This window comes from Balaenoptera ricei, chromosome 7, assembly GCF_028023285.1.
Source record: "Balaenoptera ricei isolate mBalRic1 chromosome 7, mBalRic1.hap2, whole genome shotgun sequence".
In the NCBI taxonomy this organism is placed as follows: Eukaryota; Metazoa; Chordata; class Mammalia; order Artiodactyla; family Balaenopteridae; genus Balaenoptera; species Balaenoptera ricei.
The window spans coordinates 74,667,007-74,692,499 of NC_082645.1; the positions used below are offsets into that span (position 1 = coordinate 74,667,007).

The 25,493-nt window shown below is 32.2% G+C and overlaps 1 protein-coding gene across 6 annotated transcripts in view; it reads right to left on the reverse strand.

Moving 5' to 3' along the window:
- Positions 1-25,493, reverse strand: part of CALCRL (calcitonin receptor like receptor) — a 103,671-nt gene that overhangs the window by 76,937 nt on the left and 1,241 nt on the right. For 2 of the 6 annotated variants that reach the window (XM_059928289.1, XM_059928291.1), the window contains exon 2: positions 8,042-8,109. The exons of the other annotated variants lie outside the window; for them this stretch is intronic. The gene's annotated coding sequence lies outside the window, so the exon portion shown is untranslated. The remainder of the gene's footprint in view (positions 1-8,041; positions 8,110-25,493) is intronic. 6 annotated transcript variants of the gene reach the window in all.

The following is a 25,493-nucleotide window of genomic DNA, read 5'->3' on the forward strand; positions in this document are numbered from 1 at the left end:
TAGGAACGTTATAAATATGGGCAGTTTAGGAACAACTGGCTCAAAGTTAAAAAATAGCAATATTATGACCCTGACATGTATGAATGAATTGTGGCATAGGCTGATTGATAATTTCACTTTGTTGTGTTCATGTTAGGGTCTGCATAATTGGGGAAGAGGGAAAATTTTGTCAAAATTGATCTATTCCATAGAAAGATAAAAAATTTGCTTTGAAAGGAAGCTTAATGAAGGCCTGGGAGATAGGGTGAAAGACAAATGAAACAATAATAAAATATCTAAGTGAAACAGACAAGGTTTTCTGTGGGCGGAGAGAGGTGCTTTTTTTTTTTTTTTTTTAATGCACGGTTTTCCTACAGAGGGGAAATCCACATCCTAATGACTGCTAGAATTAGTCTGGAGTCTAATGGACTCTGGCTGAGATTTGGCTGAGGGGTCTGATTCTTAATCATAAGTATGGGTCTATCCCATTAAACAAGCTTTTCAAATATGATAAAAAACCCTTTCAAGATAGGTACTCTTTGTTCAACTGATTGCTTTTTATATGGGTCAGTGCATCTTGGAAAAAAACTGTGGAGTTTTCCCACATCTAATGACAACCTCTTATGTTTTTGCAAGTTATAATGTTCTTCATTATCAAAAATAAAACTTCATTATCAAAAAATAAAAGTAAGTTATTTGTTAATCATAAGTTACCAATATAAATTATTACACATAGAGCTATAAGCTCCAGTTGCAAAGGACCTTTCTTAACCTCCTTATAATTTATTATCCTTAACAGCAAAAGAGAAGCCCTTATGGTACCTTCCAACCCACTGCTTGCAAAGCCTTATATTTATCTTCTTACTAATAACAGCAAGAGCTCACTTCCATGTGATATGTGTAGTACCTAGTCACCTTATCCCAGATCCAATACATCCTCCTGTAAGTAAGTCAAGAACATAAAGTTAGTTGTTTTGGTTACAAATCCATGGTACAAGGAAAGGTATGATATTATAACTCATCCTATTTTCATGATAAAAATGCTATATTCATATTTATTAATAAACTTATTTTAAGGGTACTTTTCATGGAAGAGGGAATGCAAAGATGAATTAAACATGCCAGTCTAGTGCAGTGTTCTAACTTTTCTGTTGACACTACTTATAAAATAATTTTTAAAAAACTTCACCCATTTAAGTTACTAGGTCATTTGCAAAACATAATTTTGGGCACATTTTAAATGATGACATTTTAAACTATGACTGTTATAATATTCTTTTTCAATGAAATGTAAATGCAACAACAATTTAATACCTACACAATCATTTGTAGAGAAATGAATGTTCTCTTCTTGACAGTTGGAAATTTTACTTCATTTCTTAATCTCGTTGACATCATATTCTACTCCACTATCCATCTTTCCCTGATAGAATTTTATTCTATTGAAATATATTTTTATTTTTCAAATTCTTTTAAATGACCACATTGAAAGAGAGCCAGGAAAAAGCATAATACAGAAATAGAAGGAGTAAAGACAGAGTGGAGCAGGAAAGATGGAGGGATGTAGAAATAGATCACGGAACGAGCAGGTGACACTTAAAAACTATAATGTTGCAATATCTTCCTTTTCCTTTGAAGTATTTGCATGGCTACTATGCAAACCTCTCCTAATCTTTTCCTAGGAAAATTTTCAATGAAGTCTTCTCTGCTCAAAATCTTTTACGCAACAAAATATGTATACCTAGGTTGAAATTTCATTAAAATAAAATCCTATCTAAATGAATGTTTTAAAAATCCTTCCCAATTGCATTACCATTACAATTTTTGTTAGAAATAATAATACTAATAACAATGATGATAATAGTAGCTAAAACTTTTGGAAGGCTTACTCAATTCTAAGCCATGACCTAAGCACTAAATACTTCTGCCTCTACTTCTATCAGTTCATGTACAGAGTGGCCACCAAGTCTGGAAACACCAATGATACGTAATAGATGATATGCTACTTTATATTATAATACATGAAAAAATAATATTTACCTTTTCAGACTTTATGATCACATTATTAAAACATATAAAGTAGGTACTGTTTATCCCAGGTTTACCTTTGAGGAAATTGAGGCACAAGTACGTTTATTAACTTCACCAGATAATTTAAAAAATTGTTTGATTCAGGATTTGAACCAGTTTGGCTCTAGAGTTTATACTCTAGGTGAAAACATAATAAATTTATTATAACTTTTGATACATAATTTTTAAACACATAAAGTAAAATTTTATTAGAAATACATCATTAATGAGATGAAGAAAGTGGGAAAGTCATGTGTCCTTTTTAAGAAGACTTGGCAAACATCAGTGTGTCCATTATCCCTGTCCCCTAGTTTCTGGCCTAGGAGATTGTTACATCCTGCAGAAATGCTTTGTAGTAAGACTCAGAAAGACGAAATAGTGCATGTGTGTATGTGTGTGTGTGTAAAGAAGTAAAAGGAACACTATGAAAGAAAAAGTAAGAAGGGAGAACTGGCCTGAAGCTTAGACCTTAGTAATTTTCTGTGGCAGATCAGTTCTAGGATGGAGTTCAAATGAAGGTTAAGAATCTGGAAATCGATTTCTGTAAAACAAGCTCTTTCTGCCTACTCCTTGGGGGTATGCATACCCCAGTTTGTAGATCACTGGTCTAAAGTGTAAGACATATTAAATGAAGAAATTCAATTCTACCAAAAATAAAAATGCATTGCATTTGAGAACTATTATGCTGGGCACTGTAGTCAGAAAAATGAATCAGACAAATTGTAATTTAATGTAAAGCAAATGTGAAAAGGAACAAATGATAAGTAAATAAATGTATGAAAGTTTATAGTGTCTATACTACGTATAACATGGTTCCCATTAAACTTCAATGACAACTTATTTTTACTTATTAAATTAAATATTAAATAATTGTCATTATTAACAAATTGTTACCATAACTTATTAAATAATTATCATTAAAATTGACACCAGAATTCTTCTTATAGAAGGAATTATATATATATTTTTTAGAATACATCAAAAATAACATGGGATAGAACAGCCACATGGCCATAAATGTTAGCAGTTGCTCAAATATAAGAAGCAAAAATCTCCTCTTCATGAATCAAGATTAGAAAATGTATTATTTTCACTCCTAAAAACGAGGAAGGAAAATGAATGTTAAAGAGGAAGAGAGTGGATCCAGAAAGATGGAAAGAGGCTGGAAATAGATAAGATATTGGAAGAACCAAGTGACCTTTTTATTTTTATTTTTTTAACATCTGTATTGGAGTACAATTGCTTTACAATGGTGTGTTAGTTTCTGCTGTATAACAAAGTGAATCAGCTATACATAAACCTATATCCCCATATCTCCTCCTTCTTGCGTCTCCCTCCCACCCTCCCTATCCCACCCCTCTAGGTGGTCACAGAGCACCGAGCTGATCTCCCTGTGCTATGCGGCTGCTTCCCACTAGCTATCTATTTTACATTTGGTAGTGTATATATGTCCATACCACTCTCCAAGTGACCTTTTTAAAATGGTGATGTCTACCACTTGATTTGAAATTGTTTGCATTGCTAATCTGTGAATCTCTCCTGAATCTTTCATATGAAAATCTGCAGTGAAGTCTACTATGCTCAAAAACAATTTAGTGTATGGAATTTCTTATAGATGTCAAAGAAAGGACTATTTCAGGGACCAATGCAAAGTAGAACAACTTTATGCACTAAAAGACAGTCTGATTAAATGTAAGTTAGCAAGGTGGTTTCAGAGAAGTGTATTTGTAAAGAATACCACCATTTATAGGATGCATAATAATACGGAAATCTCTTAGAGATTCGAAAGAATATTAGTAGACATTTTTGGCACTGAAAATGAGAACCCCAAGTCACTGGATCAATAACAATACTGAATTATTGAGGTGGTGTGTTATACTTAGGTTCATGCTTTATTTTGCATGTGAGATATGTAAGTTAACATAAATGACAGGTATATATAGCAAATGTTCCTCATCAGTTGTGCTGAACTCATTTTGTTGAATCCATAATTTTTTGAATGATTTTTATTGGAAACATGGCTCATTACACAGAAAGATGAGAATAGGTATTTTTTGGACATTCTAACTGTTAAAATATTGCATCTTTTGACGCTTTAAAGAATTACATTTAAAAATATAAGTAAATGGAGTGTAACCTTTAAAATTGTTTAAAAATAAAAGATAAAAATAATTTTTTAAAAAATCCAAAAGGATTCCTAGCTTTAAAAATATATATATATATGTTATATATTTTATATATTTTATACCTACTTTTTGTAAATTATGCCTTCTAGAATAATGATATCTCTTAGTTTACCTGTTTTTAACTCTGAGCAATAAGATAGTGTGCTATAAATTTTTCGAGGGACGGTAAGACAATCATGCATGAAGTTGATCTATAAACATAGTTTAAACAGTAAAGGTATAATTTCCGGGGAGCATTTTAATATAATTTGTAAACGTACTTATTGAGTTTACAGGCACTAAAAGGTGTACTACAAAGAGGTTTAAAATAGCTCTTTACAGATGCTTCTTTATTGTAGCTTGGGGACAAGAAAGACAGACATGCCAAATTAAAGGACAAAAGACAGAATGTAAAATGTACCCTTTGGAGATAGAGATAAAACCATGAGCCACAGTGCTTGGGAAGAGTTAGAATTAAGGAGGATCTTAGAATTTATTTAGAGCAACTTTCTGTTTTTTTTTTTTCTTTTTCTCAGATTTAGTTTAATCTCCTATTTTACGGATGGGGCAGCCAAACTCCAGTCTATTTATGTGACATGCATAAGTCAAAAGCTTAGCTAGAAGGAGAGATGTGCTACACACTAGACCAGCCCTCAGTGGCCAGTATCTCTTATTACACACCCGTGGCCCCCTTGCTACTTAGGTACCCTTACTGCCTTACCAGATGAGATGTAGGAACCAAAGCACTGACAACTTGGGGACTTATATGCTATGGTCTTGGATTAGAGAAAACTAACACGCTTATAGGATTCCTCTTTTTAAAAAAACAGCACCAAATCATAAACACAAATTTAAATGCAGGGTCTTGAAAGGGTCTTATTCGAGTGAAAGTCCTGGAATTTAAGTTTTAGTTTAGTGGAATACGAATACTTTTTAGTTTCCAAATTTACCTTAATTTAGTTCTTGCTGTTCTAACCAACCGGACTCACTCCTGATTCTCTGAACTATTCATATTATTTGCTGAGAAAACTTTCATCTTGCTCTGTGTAAAAGTCTTCTCTGATCTTTAAGAAACAGGCACTTCTCCTGCATGGAGAGCCATTCTGAAGAAAATATATAATTATCTTATGGACATAAAATGACTTTTAATAGATAAAGAGACATCTGTATTAATAGGTACAAAACTAAAATGTATAAAGATGCTTAATTTTTCCCCAGATAGTGTGTAAATGTAATGCAGTCAAGATAATAAATAATTTTAAAGGTCAGCTAAACAAATAACAAACAACAATAAGACAAATGGACTCTAGAATCCAAAATAATTTTGTTAATATAATTTAGTAGATAGAACAATTTAGTTATGTTTCAAATCAGTAATAGAAAGGATGAATTATTTAATAAAAAGTGTTGCTACAACCGTCCATCAATTTTGGGAAAAAGTTTATATCTGAGATTCAGTTTCAGTTGGTTTAAGATTTAAATGTAAAAATGGACCTTTAAATTATTATAAATTTAAAAGTTAATATTTTTACTATATTGGAGTCAAGAGAATTTTCAGTAAGAATATAATACTTTAGTGATAAATAGAAATGGATCCTTCTATTGCCAAAATTCAGTCTAGCCAGAGATATTCTCCTTGTTTCTTCCTCTTTCTCACCTCTTACCCATTTGTCAAATTTCAGAGTCTACTGAATGATTATATAAATAAAGCAATGCAAAAATATTCAAAGTTAGAGGAATTGAGCTATTACAAATCACATTATTTGTTACAAAGAACTTCAGATGATATTTTATTTCCAGCTCCTGTCTTTAATTCAGAGTAGTTACAGTCAGAGGATCCAGAATCTCAGAGCTGGAATAGACCTGAAGGTCTCACAGTATAACCTGCTTATTTTACAGATTTGGAAGGTGGGAGTTCAGGAGAGTTTAGTGATGTGCCTCATATCCCACAGTAGAGGTAGATGAGCTAAGACTAGGAGTTCTCTTTCCTAAGTCTCATTTCTGTGCTTCTTTTATTAGGTTAAAATTAAACCACATGTGAGTCAAATTAATATGATAGCAAACAGCAGTCCTGGTTCTCAGTTATATTTTTTAATCTCTCCAGAGATCATTTTTTCAACCTCTTTCTTGCTAGAATTTAAATATATATCCACCTTAAACTCTATTTGTTAGAAATAAAATTTTAAAAATGACCATTAGGCCTATTAGTGTCTCACAAAAAAATCTTACCAATACTCTGCAAGTCAGAGATCAATTTAACGAAGAGAATGCAGCTTAAATTTGGACCTTTCATTTTCCAGCCACTTCCAATTTATCTCCTTCAAACTATCCAATATATGTTAGAATTTATAAGGTGGAAAGACACTTAGAATAAAAAATGGATAATCCTCTTAATTTCCATATGAAGATGACTGGTACTAACAGATACTGGAAGTCAAAATCAGTTTTTGCCTAGTAAGTGAATCTTCTTCCATTTTCTGCTCTTTCTTATATGTCTTCAATAAGCAAAATTGGGGCTTTAAAAATTGATCTGGCACCACTTCACATAAAAAAGTTCAGGAAGAAAAATCCAGCTGTCAGATATAAGTAGGCATTTTGAGCATTCAAACCATGCTCTAAGGAACAGTGAGTCATATGAGATGCAATGTGCAAAGGAAGCTGACACATAAAAGGATAGAACAACAATGATGAGTTCCCAAAGACATGCTGTGGGACAAAGAATAATTATAGAGGGTCTATTTTTGGGTCCAGCAGAATGACTTGGGAACTTAAAATCAGAAGAAGGAACTATGTCACTCAGCTTCGAATTTAAAATAAAATAATTCAGTAGCCTTTATTTTTCATTAATGCTATTATAGTTTATTGGGATGATGCATGATTGAATTGTTAAATACTTTGCAGTCTAAAAATAAGTGAGGACAGGAAAGCTACTTTAATTTTTTCAGGAAGGAGGATGTGAGGTGTAATAATAATCACATAATATCTTATCTGATATGGAACTATAATACTAAATATAAATAAGACACATTTGTCTGCAACAGTAATCTTTTTGGAGGCACCAATGCCCCTGAAGCTTGAAATTAATGCCCAGTATTGAAATTGAAACTGCTTTGCCAGGGAGTTCTAAAAATAGTATCTAGAGCAACTTAAATCTTTAATTCAGCTAACCCCCATTTTCCTGTTCCCTTATTTATAAATGATATCTTTTTACGTTCCAATTATGGGAAAGGTTTACAGACATTTATAAGAATATAATAGTGATTATGTGGATCAGAAAACAAAGAACTCTACAGAGGAAAGGAATTTAGTTCAAAAGAGCAACCTAGCCCTATTATTTTATACAGGAAACATAATTTGTTTTTTATATATGTATATATAGAAACATATACATAGTTATAGTTAAAATAAGATTAGCCATAGACATTATATACGTGTGTGTGTTTGTGTGTGTGTGTTTGTGTGATGTTTGTGGCTAATACTACCAAACTGTTAATATTAATAAATCTTATAAGAACTGTTCATATTAATTTAACATTCCTAGTCCTCTGGCCAAGGGAAAAAAGACATGGGGGATAAGTTCATACCCAAAGTTCCCAAGGAAATGACTTTGTAAGTCTGACAGATGTCCCTAAATCTGTATTTTGTTAGATTGCCTTTCAAAGTTTTCCTTGATTCAGAAGTTATTTGGAGTTATGTTATGTATCATTCTGTGAAATCTTTCTTATGATTGTTAACATGTTCATATTATCCTCAATTTCATTGGAAATTCAACATGTTACTTTCATCAAGTCATGAATGTTCTTTTGTAATATATGCATACTCAATACCTGAAGGTAGGGCCATCCATAGTTTTGACAGGTGGTAGCACAAGTGGCTGGTGTATCATCATAGGACCCTGGATGACAAGAGAACATTCCTGTGAATTTGGTATTATTAGTGGATAGTGGGATTTTACATAACTTAAAGTTATATGCTAGTGTGTTTTTTTTTTAAATCACAAACATATGTATTTTAAATGTCTCATTTTAATGGGAAGTTGGGAGGCGTTGTTTCAGGCACATTTAGGTTGCCACCATGCTGCCCTGAAAGTAATCAGGAACTTTGTTCTTGGACCTTATTTCTTAGGAATGAGGATTTTAAGGAGCACGAACATGGAGGATGGTCCCTGTTGTTCAAGATCTTAGCACTAGGGAGAGGTGGATGCCCTGAAATGTTCAGGTGAAAGGTTGTTCCCAGAAGAAATGGTGGCTTGGTCAATGGTTCTGAGAAGGAAATGACATGGCTAGTTCAAAGTACATAAAGAGAGCCAACGTGATCAAACTGGAGTGAATGAGGGGGAAAGAGTGACACAGATCTTGTCAAAGAGGAAGCCAGAGGCTAGACCATGTCAGTAATGAGATTTAACTCTCCTTAAACATGGGGTATCACTAACAGGTGAGATTCACCCACTGCTAAACTGAGTTAATGTATATAAACGTGGTTTACATCATTTTTTCAGACTCAAAATAAGGTCGAAGGCAAGATATAGCTATAATCTTGTTTACCTTGCTTTGCATTTACACAGTATTATTTGGACTTTAGAACTTCAAAAATATCAAATTTGCATTTGCAAATTTTTTATCTCCATTAATTTATATTGTGATTTGAGAGGCTTTTATTAAACTTGTTCTTATAGATCATGAATTTGCTACTTCCAAAAATAATTTCTGAATTATTGTCAAGGATTTCCATGAAGGCACTAGGGATCCTTACATGAAAACCCAAAAGTATTAAGAAAGCTTATGTTAAAAGCAATCTCTGTAATCAAATTTTTTTATATAAATCAAAAAGTTTTGATTACTTTGTAAAATTATTTTGTAAATTTTCACACTTTCATATATTTTAATAATTTATTATATATTATAAATTGTCTAGTATATGTTGTAATTAGGATCATGATCTGGTCATCTTAAAGAGTTGTGTATTTTTACACCAATAGACACTCCACATATATTTAGAATCTGAATTTTCTGCAAGCTTTTTTGGAAAAAATAAAAACTCCTGTCAGTCTCAGGCTTTACTGGCATTCATATGGAATTCACAAGGTTCAAAGTTGAAGTTTATTTTGAGTATTTTCCCAACTTGCTAGAAAATGCCACTAGAAATAGACATGACCATGGAGCGTTTTTTTTTTTCTGCATGAAATTTTAGAAATTTCATTTTTAAAATGAAATTTAATTTTATTATCTAGAAATTTTATTTTTCGTCCCAGCTGAAAATGCTGTGAAAGAATATTTGCACCTTTTTGGTGATAGGGAATAAGTAAAAGACAAATATGTCAGCAATTACTTCTGACTATCAGTAAATTTATTGATGAGCTAACTTTGGTTAGTAAATGCATTGCACATATTAATAAAATATAATGTATGTGTTAGCATGGTCTTACTTCCACTTTCCTCTGAAAATATCAGTATCTGTAGTACCAAAAAATAGATTAATATCCAAGAAGAGAGGATACAAAGAAAATATTATAAAGCCTTAATGAATATGATAGAGATACCTAGAGAAAACTCAAAAGAAAGCTAATTTTGTGGAATTAGCACCACTGACTGAAGTAGACAATGAAATCAAAATCAACTAAACCTTAGAAACACAGAAAATAAATATATTATGTAAGAATATTGGATAAACTTTCTTGATATTTGCCGTGGTGAAGCACAACAATCAAGCTGGAAAAAAAAAATGCAAACCTAAGTGTATTTATTAAGAGGAAACCAGAATCTTGAAGAAATATATTAGTTAAATTCAGCTACTGGATATAAGGGCAATCAAGTGGTTTCCAAAATGTGGAATTACATGAAAGACACAAACTCCAATGCCTTCTATGATATTTTTATGTATTAGAAATAATTTTTACAACAGTAGAAAGAGAGACATTATCTCTTTCAGGAGACTTGTAAGCTCCATGAATGATTTAGAATAGTCAAAATATTATAAAAACACATAATACTTGTCGTTATACATTTGGTTGTAACAAATGTATAACTTTCGTGGGAGATGTTAGTAATAGAGGAGGGTTGGGAGAGGGGTTATATGGAAAATCTTTCACCTTCTACTCAACTTTGATATGAATCTAAAACAACTCTAAAAAATAAAGTTTATTTTTTAAAAAGCACACATGCATCTGAATGGAAGTATTCACTTTCTTCCTCTCTATTTTTTTTTTTTTAATATATATTTTTATTTATTTATTTTTGGCTGCGCTGGGTCTTCGTTGCTGCGTGCAGGCTTTCTCTAGTTGCAGCGAGCAGGGGCTACTCTTCGTTGCGGTGCATGGGCTTCTCATTGCGGTGACTTCTCTTGTTGCCAAGCACAGGCTCTAGAGCGCAGACTCAGAAGCTGTGGCGCACGGGCTTAGTTGCTCCGCGGCATGTGGGATCTTCCCCGATCAGGGCTCAAACCTGTGTCCCCTGCATTGGCAGGTGGATTCTTAACAACTGCACCACTAGAGAAGTCCCTTCCTCTCTGTTTTTAAAGAAGATATGTATTTGATGGGGTTTTTGAATAAAAGGAAATGGAAAATTTGGGGTATGATTCTAGGCATTATCAATCTATGTTCTTGATCATGATGAGAAATGCCATTCACACATACCCAGTTTTAAAAGCAATAAAACAATCTTTCCTTTCCCTGGACCACCTAACCAAAAATAGTCCTTTTCTTAAATAATTATAAGCAAAAAATAATTCTACAACAGCAAGTCACTGCTACCCAATTAGAAACAAATATTTCAGAGGAAAATTTTAACTTGTTTTATGTGTAGATTTGCTGTGATTCATAATTAGGGCAATGCAAATTAAAACCACAATGAGATACTATGTTATATCTACCAGGCTGGCAAAAATTTAAAAGTTTGACAGTAATACAAAGTATTGGAAAGGATGTGGTGTAATGGGAACCTCATACACTGTTGGTGGGACTGTAAATTGGTACATGAATTGCTAGGATCCTGAAATCCCACTCATAAATTTATTCCCTAAAGAAACTCAAACACATGTACCTGGAAATATGTTTTAAAAAATGTTCATTGCTTCATTGTTTATAATAGCAAAATGGTAGAAGCAATCCAAATGTCCCTCAGCAGGAGAAAAGATAAATACGTTGTGCATTCATACAATGGAACACTGCAGCAGTGAAAAGAACAAAACCACAATTACACACATTAACACTGATGCATCTTCGGAACATAATGCTGAATGAAAGAAGCAAGTCTCCAAAGACTATATTCAGAAGTATTCCACTTTCATAAAAGTAAAACTAAAAACATAACACTAAATAATACATTGCTTAGAAATACATATATAGGTGGTCAAGCCATAAAGTAAAGCAAGGGAATGACTAGTACAAGTTTAGGCTAATGGTTTACTTCTGGGGACATACATGTGACTTAATCAGGGAGGAACGTGATGGAAAAGATGGGTTCTAGGTATACAGGCATTTATTTATTTAAGCAGTGTATTTTTTTTTTATAAATTTATTTATTTATTTATTTTTGGCTGTGTTGGGTCTTCGTTGCTCCACGCAGGGTTTCTCTAGTTGTGGTGAGCGGGAGCTACTCTTTGTTGCGGTGCGCAGGCTTCTCATTGTAGTGGCTTCTCTTGTTGTGGAGCACAGGCTCTAGGCACGCGGGCTTCAGCAGTTGTGGCACACGGGCTCAGTAGTTGTGGCCCGAGGGCTCTAGAGCGCAGGCTCAGTAGTTGTGGCGCACGGGCTTGGTTGCTCCGTGGCATGAGGGATCTTTCCAGACCAGGGCTTGAACCCGTGTCCCCTCCATTGGCAGGCGGATTCTTAACCACTGAGCCACCAGGAAGCCCGAGCAGTGTATTTTAATAATCTTTCATATGCATGAAAATTTTAAAATTTAAAAAGCTTTTGTAGGACAATGTGCAGAGTGTGATTCCTTACTCTGGAATCATGTACTTGTTATGGATCTGTGGATCAAAATACATAAAAACGCAATGTAATTCAGATAGGTCTGGGATGTTGGGTGGGAGATGGAGATGCCTCACACAGCACGCATTCAATTTTAAAGTTCATTTCCTTTTGTCAGAATATTGTTAAGATTAGACTCCTTTTAAGATTTCACAGTTAAATCATAGAATATGTATGATTTAAACACTTTGTGAATTTTACAAATATGATTCAGGTGTGTGAATTCTATTTGACTTTAGGTTAGTTTCTTAGCTGCATGGAGGGAATTTTGGAACACCAATGATGAACAACCTGTGAATCAATGTATATGTGTGAGTATTTGTGTATGTGTGTGTGTGCGTGTGTGTGTGTACTTACCCCCTGAGTCCAGTGAAAAAGGAAAGGGTCAGTAAAGTTGTATTTTGGATTATTACCAAGTTTCTAAGACTATTAAGTTATAATGATTCAGATATGGAAAATGTGCACCTCAAATCACGAAACTAATAATTCTCAAAGCCAGAATTAGAAGGGAAAGCAATATATATCTTGTTATTTATGTGTAATTCAGTGTGAATTTATACTTATTGTTTCATTATTTAGAAAATTAATTGATTTAAACATGTGCCTTGTTCCGTCCTATTTTGTTACTGTAAATTTGAACCTAATCAGGTTATCATCTCTTATCTCACAATATGCAGTGTAAAGTAAAGAGAAAGTGGTTTTCAGAGCACATGGGACTCACTTAAGTATCACCTCCCTCTGTGTGCTGAGCCACCCCAGATTGATTTGGTAGGTTTGGAATGCGCCAAGAGATTTGCAGTTAACCAAATAAGCTCTGCTGTTTTAAATGTGGTATGATTAATGTAGCCTAATTTCTGGGCTACTTTTACAGAAACTATCCTAGACAGACTAAGATTTCCCAGCGGGTCAGTCTCTATGAACCCTCCCCTTTTAAAAGTAGAGTCATTATCTTGACTAATTGGGCCCAAGTCTTAGAACATGATTACCATCCAGGTAATCATGGAGGTGGTACCACCTGGTACCAGGAGGTGGTATTTGCTTCTCACAACTTCTTCATAAACACTCCTCACCTCTTATCAGAAGGAATAACCCTTAGGCTTAACACTCAACTCCATTCTTCAAACAAAAAAGCAGGTAAATTTTTCATATCCAAAATGTTATACCAAGCAGCTGGAGGGTATTTGTATACTAACTTTTTGTTCATGACCATGTATCCAAAGTATCTCCACATCTTAATTGATGCAGTTCAGTGCTGGATTTTTATTTCCTAACCTTTCTGGCAAATACTATGTCTTATTGAACCAATTTATCTTCTCTTATAGCTTCTCCTTTTATCTTCTCCCTCTTTGCCTCTCTTTACTCTATTCACTCCCTTTTATTTTTCTGGTTTATTTTACTTACAGTCCCATCCCTCACTGTGGCTTTATATCAGTTTTTTGACTCAGTAAGTAATAATTACTAAGTGAATTACATTGTTACAGTCATATATATTTGGTCTCTGAATGAGAATTTTTCTGAATCTTTCCTGTTCTCTGTTCTCCTGATTAGTCTCTAACTCCCTAACCTTGTTCCTTTCATTTCTAGTTTCATCAACTTCTGGTTGAATCTCTAAACCTTTCACCTTGACAGACACTGTCACCAGACCTGACGTGGTTTTACTTCAAGGCAGAAAAGTTTAGGATTTGTATAGTTTTTAAATTATATGTTTAAAAATATGCAATTAAAAAATAAGATCCATGTAAACAAGGAGAGCACATCCACTCCTTTAGAAACAAATGAGGTGAGGAACTAGTAAGTAAGAGGAATTAGTTAAAATAGAACTAATCAGAGAATGGCTAGTAACGTTTGTGGACAACATCATGGATTACAAAATTGATTTATGGTCATATTCCATGCTATAGGCTAGCAAGCTATGCCTCTAGAATAGAGACACTTTAACAGAGTCAAGGAGATCCAGTATATAAGAGCTGAAGAACTACTAAAAATGATAATGAATTTTGTTCTATACCCTTAAATCCAATGTGCAATGAAGAGTCAATTATAATAATTAGTGAAACTCTTTTGACAGCAATTTTTTTAGACTTAATTTAGTATTAGACAATTTTTCAGTCTTCAAAAGAGCTTTTTCATCCTGCAAGTAACACTCTATTAGAAAAGGCTCTCAAGAATACATGGTGCCTCTGCTGAATCTAGATGAGAGTAAACAAGTGTTTTGGCATTGCCTTTTTCTGAACAGGACTACTGGGAGTACCCATTTTTCATTGTAGGGACTGATTCTAGCTTGAGAAAGTGTGAAGTGTCTCCGCTCACTGTGAGAAATTAGTTATTTTTGCACTCCCATTTTAAGTGCAAAGTACTTGAACTGAAAATTCTATTAATATGTAAAGCATATTTTAAGTGCCCTTTCCACCATTTCATCAAGCCCTTCTAGATTAGAAATTGTCACATTTTGGTCTTTTAAAAGTTATTGTTGATTTCAGCTTTATTTTATTATTATTATTGTTGTTTTTAAGCTACTTGGGACAAAGAAAATGTAGAATATTGGATTGTCATGTTATATATAAACATACCAGAAATTAATTGAATGTAGAATAATTCTTAAAACAAATTCAATTTTTGTTAGGGTATTATTATCATTTATGTTTTGTAATAGTAACTTTATTATAAGTTTACCATTCGATAATACCACATTAAAGTCAGAAAGTTCAAGAAGACTTAAAGAAGAAGCTATTTCACAACTTACTTTTATGTTTTGAACAATAATTCATTGAGGAGAGAGAGTTGTTTAATCCAAACTAGTTTGTTGCTTGTGGTTTAAAATCCAGTCATATTAGATAATATACTGAAGGACAGTAAAGTTACAACCTTGACACATTTTATACACATATTTTTTTCCTGAATACTATGGACATATGTTGAGAATCAGTCTTTTTCTCAAAGGAATATTATTATTTCCCTGAATGATATACATTCTAGACTCAGAAGAAAAAAAACTCAATAATGATATTTCTAGGTGAATGAATGACTAACACCTGTTTTAAAAGAAAATAACATTAGCTATATGTGTCTCAAACACATGGAGAATCTTAATTAGAAAAGAAAAGTATTGTTATAACTTATGAGTTGTGTCAATTAAAAGATACATTTTGTGAAAATTCATCATTAGGCTTTCAAGCAAATCATGATTTTATTTAATGACAAGTATGTAGTTTAATTTATAAAATAGTCCTTTGGCTTTAAGTTTAGAAAACTTTCAAAGCTATACAATGATGAAAGGGCATTGACAGTTGGCACTCTTTAAAATTATCTTTAAATATTTATAAATCAACACTTAAAAGCTTGATAAATTATAGATTACAAATATGGAACTCTTCACTTATCAAACAGAGGTATAATTTTTTGGCAATTAAACAGGATTTGTATTCTACCCTATATGCTTTATTAAAAGATTGATTTACTTTCTTTCAATTTCACTGCTAAGGGTTTTTTTCTCCTTCTATAGACTTTTTAGTGCTATTGTCCAAAAAGGCAACAAGAAATGGAGGAAGACTTTTGTTGGGAGGCAACAGGGGGCAAGTCTGCCAGTTTCAACAAGAAATTCTGCCAATTTCAGCCATTGTTTGGCCATTTGGGGAAATGCTTCAACACTTTGTGTTAAAACACTGACCAGCCTTCTCATTTACCCCAGTTTGAAAGGTCATGCCTTGGAATTCAGTGAAACCTGAACACTAAATACATTACCGAAAGCATCTTTATTAATTTATTTTCCTTTACAAAGACAGTGAAGGGGTAAATATTAGGTTGACCTAAGAATAATGAAATGGTAATTAGCTTCTGAATATTTTCTCTTTGGCAATGTGTAGTGATTCTAACACCTTCAGAATTTCAGCTCTGACATCTACTGTGTACTGCATACAAAATCACAGAGTTACTAGTTTTCTGTGGAGACTGGTAGAAAGAAACATATTCATTCATTTAATCATTTATTAAGTAATCTTTAGCACCTGCTAGTGCAGGCACTTATTTAAGTGCTTAGGATATATTAGTAAAAAAAAAAAAAAAATAGAAGTGCTTGTATTTGTAGAGCTTACATGTTAGTTGCATGGACAGAAAATAAATAAAAACAGAAAATATGTAAGTTATAGTAGATGGTTTGTTGCAAGGTGATTGGTGTTATAGGAAAAAGCAAGAACATACTAAAATAGCTAAAGATGAACAGTAGGGTTGTGGTGGTATAGGTGTAGGTTTATCTTAAATAGTGATTAGTTTAGGCCCCATAGAAAAGTTTTTACTTGAGCAAAGACTACAGGGAGGAGAGGTACCTAGGCTTATGGATATCTGGGAGAAAAGCATTCTATGCTCATTAAAAGGAACTCAGATAAGTTTTAAGCCTTTCTTAGATAATGTGTTGACTTTCCCTTAAATTTATGCCAATTGATATCAGAAGTACTAGCAAGAAGTAAACTTGTCTGGAGGTGAAGGACTCAACAAAAGAAAGAAGAGCTACTAAAATCCGGAATCCAGGAAATACACACCCACAAATAAGAGCTATTAGCATTTTTTTTTTTCATATTCAGGTGCTATAATGATGCATATTTGATTAAGAGTAAAGAAGACATAATAAACTTAGAAAGTTACTCAATTCATTCAAGTAAGTATTCCTTCACTAATTTCTATTATAATTTTGTATTGGTAAAGTAATATGATACACAACGATCTTTGTTTTATTTATATATTTATTATTTATTGGCCACGCCCTGCAGTTTGCGGGATCTTAGTTCCCCAACCAGGGATTGAATCTGGGCCCACGGCAGTGAAAGCGCGAGTCCTAACCACTGGACCGCCAGGGAATTCCCTGATCTTTGTTTACCACAAATTTAATTCCAAGGAGTTAGTTAAATTGGAATTGATATACTGTGATAGCTCTCCAGATAGAAAAGCTTACATGTTGTATTTACAGACTGTTTCCCTTTTGTGATAATAAAATTATGCAGTTATGTGTGGAAGAAAAACATAGACCAAGATGTAGGACAATCCTTGAAGTCTAAATGATTTTGAGTAATTAGGAGCAGAGTGTTGTCTCAGTGTAAAAATCTAACTTTTTTTTTTTTAGAGCACACGCTATTTCAAGACCTACATCATAGTTACACTCAACGAAACCCTCTGAAGACACACTGAGCTGGAGTCTCCTATTTCTAAGTTAGGATCTCATTGGCTAGATTTATTTAGCTTATTCTAGCTTCTAGCTTCAGAAACTACATGTAACATTAAAAGTTTTTAACATGTAATCTTTTATGGTATGTATGGTACTATAACTGAGAAAGTTGAGAATATGTAGCCTTAAATATGTAGTGTCTTATGGTACTAGAGTTGTGACAGTTAAGAACTTAGTGAACTCTGAGCTTTCAGGGTTAATCTGAAACTTACACAATCAGTGGATTTTTGAAGGATGTTTGAGTTATACAAAAACTCTAACATAAACTCTTTGATTTTGGTATATTTATTTTGAAGGAAGTAGGCTGGAATCTGGTTCATTAAATATGGACATATATTAATTTTATGATCAAAAGACTTGGTAAGTCTTCTAATAATTTTTGAACTGATAACATGGAGCACAGTACAGGAAATCCTTTTGGAAAGTGTATAATTAAGGAAGTTAATTCATGTGAAGAATTCAATTAATTAAAATATTAAGCAATATTTAGGAAAATCATTTATGGATTACATCCCTCTCAGTTTGCTCTAGACCTTAAAACTTGCTCATATCTCATTTGAAGACCTTCCTGTTCAAATTAATGAAACCAAACATTCTTCAAACTTTATTCTTAATGATATCACTTTCTTTAACCACATTCTTTTTGTCTAAAAAATGAACAATTTCTGCTACACGACCATGACATTTGTGGTGGATTTAGATGCAAGGAAATCTTTCTGTTAAAATTTAAAATGTCAAAGTTATGTCAGAAGCAGTTGAAAAGAAGATATTTCAGAATATCAAAGCACATACAATTGTGAGTTAAGTAGAATCCATTAGATTGTTCTTTATTTCAGGGTTTTTTTCTACTTTTAATCTATAATCCAAGGTTTCTTAAATATAATAAATATATGCAGAAAATATCTGATTTATCAGGTTTTGTCATTTTAGAAACACCCTAGTTAAGGCATTCAGTCCTGATCTTGCAACAAAATGAAAAATAGAGTGGCGGCCAGCAGTATAGCTTAAGAGTTAATAGGTACTTTAATCAGCACTGTCTTACACTGCACTGAGGTGGAGCTGATGTTGTCCAGACCCGGGGTCTTACCTTTAACATCTAATATAGAGGCTGGCACATTGTGAGTGCTTTCTAAACTGAAGATCATGCTGTTTAACCCTAGCACCCCTAATATCAATAATGGCATAGTCACTGGGTTAAACTACAACAGTTCTCTGACAAGATTAAATGCTGGTGTGAACAGAAATTTCCCCATATAAAATATATTGCAGTGAGAACATATTTTAACTTGATAAGAGGAAGAGCAAATCTGGGAGATCCTGTGTGTATGTTATCTTTTTCTTAAAAAAGTGGAAACCTTATATCATTTCTCTTTACCCTCCCCCATTTATAATGTATTTTTATAACATTTATTATAATATATTTCTTTTAAATATATCTTTAACATACATTTAAACCCATATCAGACTGCCCTACCACCCCCCTAAAAAAAATCCTGAGTAACTAGAGAATATGAACCATGCTCATGGCTGGATGACAACATTAAGGTCTCAGTTCTTGTCAATTTAACTAGTGAATTCACTACAGTTCCAGTTATCATTCCAGAAGGAATTTTTGAAGAATTTCCCAAATCTAAAAATCTAAATAATTTTGGAGAAAAAAGAGTAAATATGGATGAATCCCCCTAACTAGTTATGATGGTTAATTTATGTGCTAACTTGGTTAGGCTATGGTGCCCAGTTGTTTAATCAAACACTAGTCTAGATGCTGCTGTGAAGGTATTTTGCAGATGTGACTGACATCTACCATCAGACAACTTTAAATAAAGGAGATGACCCTTGATAATGTGTGTGGGCCTCTTCCAATCAGTGGAAAGCTTTAAGATTAAACACTGAGGTTTCCCAATAAAGAAAGAAATTTTCTTCAAGATTTTTTTTCCATGTTACTCTTGACTATCTGAGGCCAGAAAGTAGCTGCTGAGTATTTGGTTTGGAGGAGGGTCCAAAGGTGTCGGTGTAGGTGTAGGTATAGAAACATAGTGAACGGAGAAGGGTACAGAGAGGAGATAGAAAATTACCAATTGCGGATTCTACCTACAATTATATTGCCCCCTAGTTGATGGAAATAATTGCAGTATTGCTCTCTAGTTGATGGAAATAATCTTATAAGCCATTTGTTTCTGATGTTCATGTCTATTTTTTGAGTTCATAGGTACTTATAAAAGTATCTGAAGTAACTGAAAAATATATACATATAATTTACCTCATTCAGAAGAAAAATTGTCATTTGAATTAATTAGCAAGTTTCATAAATGAGATCCAGAACTCTTAATGGATCCAAAAAAGGGAGATCCCATGAAACTCATGCAACTGTATGCAAAATGTGAGTCCCTATGAATGTAGATTAGTTGGTTTTGTTCTGGAGAAAGTTTGTAGTTTTCATTATATTCTCAATATGGACCATAATTCATAAAATATTCAAAAACAGATTTTTAGAATAAATTATCTTAAACCAAAACTTAAATGAATGTTCACTATCCTATTGCACAAGTACTCTTTCATCTTATTTCTGAAATATAATACATAAGAAAATATAAGTGTCTGCCATTAGGCAGTAGTAAGAAGGCCCTGTAATAAAGACATTTTTACAAAAAAAAAAAATAACCACCAAAAACTTGGAGCCCTACAAATGAAGTTTAATTTGATCATTCTAAATGTTCTTTAAATTTTGATTTCTACAGCTGCTATAAGTAGTCAAAACTAAAAATTTCTTGACAAACATCTAAATTTATCTCTAATGTACCATATTCCACAAAATCCACATAACATAAATAAACTTACTTTTATTATCTTACGTTAGAAGAAACTGAGTTTAAATCTGGTGGATCATTATGCTTATCCAACTTTGTGCAATGTTAGTAGTAGAGATCTAATGATAGATAATATATAATAGTGCAACAAAATAGTTAGGATTCAGAGTCACGGTAGATGTACGTTAAAATCAGAGCTTTATCAATGATATCATTTGACTTTGGGAACACCATGTACTTCACTGGGCTTCATGTGTAAAAGAAAGAAAAAAACAATAATTTCTGTATAATATACCTTTAAAATTCTTAGCATGAAGATACGTTTTAGGTGCTCAAGCTCTGTAGAAATGGTGATTAACAATGTCAGTTTTATTAGGTCTGGCACATATTATATGATGATGGCAAAGTGTGATCAGTCTAAAAACTGATTACAAATCACACTTGTTCACTCTCCCTGTCCTATGAAGAAGATGTATTCTAATTGTCTGTATGTTGATTGTTTGGAATGAGCTTTTGCATAGACACAAGTTATGTCCTCAATCTTGTTCACAAAAGATTTATGATGAGCACTAAAATGTGTTGAATACCTACTACGTGCCAAGTGCTGTGCTAAACATTTTCAATGTATTGTTTCTTGGATTCCTCACAAAACCTTATAAAGCAATGTGATTAATCACTTCCATTTTACAGAAGAGAAAGGGGAACTAAGATAACCATATGACCTTTGGCACATTACTTAGGAGTTCTGTGCCTTGGTTTTGGAGTTTCTTACCTGCAAACAAAGATAATAATATTTGCTAGGGCTTTGGGGAAGATTAAATGCGTTTATACATGAGTAATTAATAATGTCCATAGCACATGGCAAACCCTCAAAGAAATTAGCTAAATCAGGAGCAGCAAGCCACCCTTTAAAAGGGGGTTATCTTGTATGAGTGCAGTGTGGACAAATTCACCCATGCTGACTTCTGGTGGGAATGCTGCAGCAGGGAAGGCAGACTCTACTGTTTGAGGCAGAAAAAAAAATTAAAAAAGTTTTTGTGCCTCAGGGGTATTAAGATAGATGCATCCAATAATGCATCCTTCATCCAATAATTCATCCTTATCTAATAATGTCAAGGACCAAAAAGCAAAGCTGACAATAAATAGATTTACCCAAGTAAACCTGGTAATACCAAGATATTTTAGTAAGTTAACTGGGAGTTTAACGAAATTGTGTTTAACAGATTTAAAATGTAGCAATATCCTTACTAAATGTGATATGATTGTTGTCTAAAATGTACTCCATTCCAGGGAATTGCTTCAAACAACAACTATATCTAAATTTCTAAAACACGAATCCATAAGTTATATTTTTTGCCTTAGCTAATAAAGTATATTGGCATGTCCAAAAAAAAAAGATTTAAAACCAAAAAAATTTCATTGAAAATAGATTTTTAAAGAAGACATATGTAAATTGATTAATAAAATATTTAAGCATGTTACCCTAATATTAGATCTGCATTATTTAAGGAAAAGCAAGTCTCCTATTTTGCCTCACATTTGAAAATAACAGAATTAAGAAAAAAAATCAACAGTTTTGTATTGATGACATTCTTTCCCCATAGTTTTAATCCTCCTTATTTTCTGCTATAACATTACTTATTCTTCTCTAGTACTTACTGAAGTTCCAATTTTCCCTTCAAGTTATCCTTGGAAGGGAAGCAAAATTGAGGTTCATGCACAAATATCTGCATAATAATTGGTGTTAGGTTAACTAATGGTTATGGGTTCAAAATAATGCTCATTTGCAAAATGTATGAAATCAGTGCTTGGATATAAGACAAATTTATCTTAGTTTTGATTGATAAAACCAAGCTTATGTGTTCATGAATATGCTAAGGACCCCCCAGCTGACTAAGCTGGAAGGAGAGGGGCACCTTGTAAACCAGCTAGCCGCTATTTCACTATATCACTGCTATTTAATATACCAAATGACATGCTCACAAGTCACTATGGTTTTATGAGAAGCACAATTGAGTTCAGGTTAACCTAAACCTAAATAGAGGAATAATGACAGATTTATACAAAAGTTTATGCCATATTAACATTTTTTATCTAAAAAATATGTTCCATGTTAGAAGGAATAAGATTTCACTAAAAATTGGGCTCCATCCAACAACTTCAATAAAGTATAAAGCAATAGCCTCAATACCACAGGGTTGGGTTGGTTAAGTGTTCATTTAGATTTATATTGGGTTGAGTTGAGTTTTTGTCCTTTTAATTGGTAATAAGGTAGAAAACATATGATGCAGTTAATTAAACTTTTATGTTTAAAAGTAAATACACTCTTTTGACCATTTTTGCAAACGACAATATATTGTGTTAGTTTCGTATAATACTGTTTCTTTTAAGTAAACTAATTTAAAGGAAAAAGAGGAAGAAACATGTTCTAGGAAAGTATTTGCAACTTATCATCTGATAATAATTCTGGTAACCTAATAAACATAGACTCTAACTCAGTTCACAGCGAGTGATTCCATTTTATTTTTTAACATTAAGAAGACTTTTATTGGATCTTTAAAATCCATTTCTTCATTTTTTGTAAATAACATTAAATTAAAAAACTAATTTGATTTTAAGTTTACTCAAATATGGAAAAATACAGATTATTTGATCTAATCTGATTTAATGAACAATATTATAATCCAAATTAGACATGAGAAAATAATAATCTGGATTTATTGAGGACAAAAAGTTTAAATTATTTAAATTGGAATGGCAATAGGATGTATAAAGTATCTTTCCTATTATTTAAATGGGGTTTGTTGATTTAATTATCATATATCTAATCATATGCTCTTTTTTCTTAAATCACACTAGTTCAATATTTATATTCCAAATTTTACAATTAAATGTATTCTATATTATTTTTTCAATTTTACACTAATTAAGTCTATATATCTTCAAAATTATAAACCAACTTATAAGTAGATAAACTAAAATTAAGGTGTGAAAACGATCCAGTTACTTTGAGTTGCATAACTACTACTGATGAAAGAATTTGGGCAGGTATGATTGTCCATGTGAATAAATGGGAAAATGATCGAGATATCTGGTTAGTATATAGACCTTGTGTTTCTGGTTAAGTATTTGTTTTCCACCTAATTGCATCAGAACATTTTCTGATACTAAATGAGAGTATTTCTTAAATTTAATAGTGCAGCATGGTAGTAGTACTTTGGTAGAAAAAGAGAGATTTCCTAAGAAATTATAAACATTTATATAGTGCATCCATGGACTTCAAAACAAGACACAGACAAATCTTTTAAATAGGTGTGTACTGATTTTCCATCTTAAGTATATTCTCTGATAGTCTAAGTCAAGAACTAAGAGATACTACAAGTCATGAACTAAGAGATACTACACTCTTTGAGTGTCTGTCTTTAACACTGTTGCAATGATGTATCTTATGTTTATGGTTTAAAAGCTTCTCTGAATCCTAAACAAAGATAAGGAGTAAAGCCAAAGATGTCAAATAATGTCCTTTAAATATATTTGTTTTCTGAAATGTTGACACCATTATCATGGTATCTCTAAAAACCATTATTTTTTCAAGCTGTGTTCAAAGTCATACATAGAGTATGAAATAAGTTTTGTTTAGTGAATGCATATTTAGATCTTTAAAAAGTTTATTTTAATTGTTCTATAGCAGTCTCTAAGGCAATTCTTAAAAATTAAGTAACTATCAAATTTTAACCATGGAATTAAAGGTTGAAAACAAAATATTGTTATAATGGTTACAAATATCTAAATTAGAAATATGTAATAATACTATAAACTGAATTCTGATTAGTTTTTATGTGTTTATCAAAGAATTTTTCCACATTAACATAAAGCTTATAAGGTAAACTTTTGTCTTAATATTATTTTGAATTTTTTACTGAAGTAAATATCATAAAATAATGATAAAATATGTACAGGTTAATGTGAAGGTTCTCACAGTATACTAGGGTGTTGACTCTATTTAAACTTCAGTATGTCCTAGGCATCACCAATGAGTAAAGTACATATACCTTGGCCATTCATTTAACATAGTTTTTAAAATTACAGACCCAGTTCCAATTTCTATTTAATTTTTTGTTATTCATTTTTTTCAAAGTGAATGAATACTCTTATATATTCTAAAAATTTACATATTTTAACTAACAAAATAATATTTTGGCATATGCCAAGATATACTGGGGAAAAAAGAACTTGTAGCAATAACCAAAAGCATATTCTTAAAGATATCTAAATATTGCAGGTAGAACATATTTTTGCTCACATTACCCATGTGATTTCTCAATTCTGTATTTTTATCTTACATATTTAGAACTGGAATTAGATTCTGTATATTGATTTTATGATCCTACAGGGTAATATCATCCAGAAAAGTAAATTAATTCTTAATGGCTGAAAACATGCATTGATGCTCTGATATTCTCTTACCATTAAAGAAAGCAAACTGTAGAATTTAATAATATGAATTCTTATTTCAAACTTTCAATTATTTTCTCAAATAATCAACCTTTGCCAAGTGACCCTCAATATTCGTTGCCTAGTGTTTTTCCACAGTATTTTTTGAAAATAAAGATTATAAACCATACTATTAGAATAGTTACAAAAAATAAATTAAATTATTTTAATAATTTAAAGAAAATTATGGGGTTTTGGCTAGCAATTAAATAAAGATTAGAGAATTTGAGGGAGTTCCTTATTATAAAATACAATATTAATGTAATACCTCTTTGTAAGAAAATAATCTAAATTAAAAACAATGTTATTTTAATTTTTGTTACTAACCCATGGCATTGGGTTAGGCATTTAATGTGTTCTTTCCATTTCTTCCCCTAATTATCTAATGGCTATTTACAAAGTCACATTCTAAAAACACTATCCATTTCTACAAATGTGTCAGGGAACTCAGTACAATTAATGAATGACAGGAGATAGGAAACCAGCCATAATATTTTTAAAGAATCACAAAAATAAGACTTAATTGAACTTTCCATTATTTGGAGAAATTTGTGGAAAAACTGAGTAGAAAATTATGAAGGCATTACTCAGAATGTGTTGGTAGTCCACCGTTAATGTGCCAGATTATGGGTGATTAAGTACAGGATTTCTCCACTGAAGGATATTTTGCAGATTATAATTTCACTTAGGTAAGAAAATATATTAAAATTATGTCAATTAATATAATTTGAACCCAAATATGACATTTAATTTTTCTTAGCAACAAATTTGTCACGTCTCTATACCAACAACTT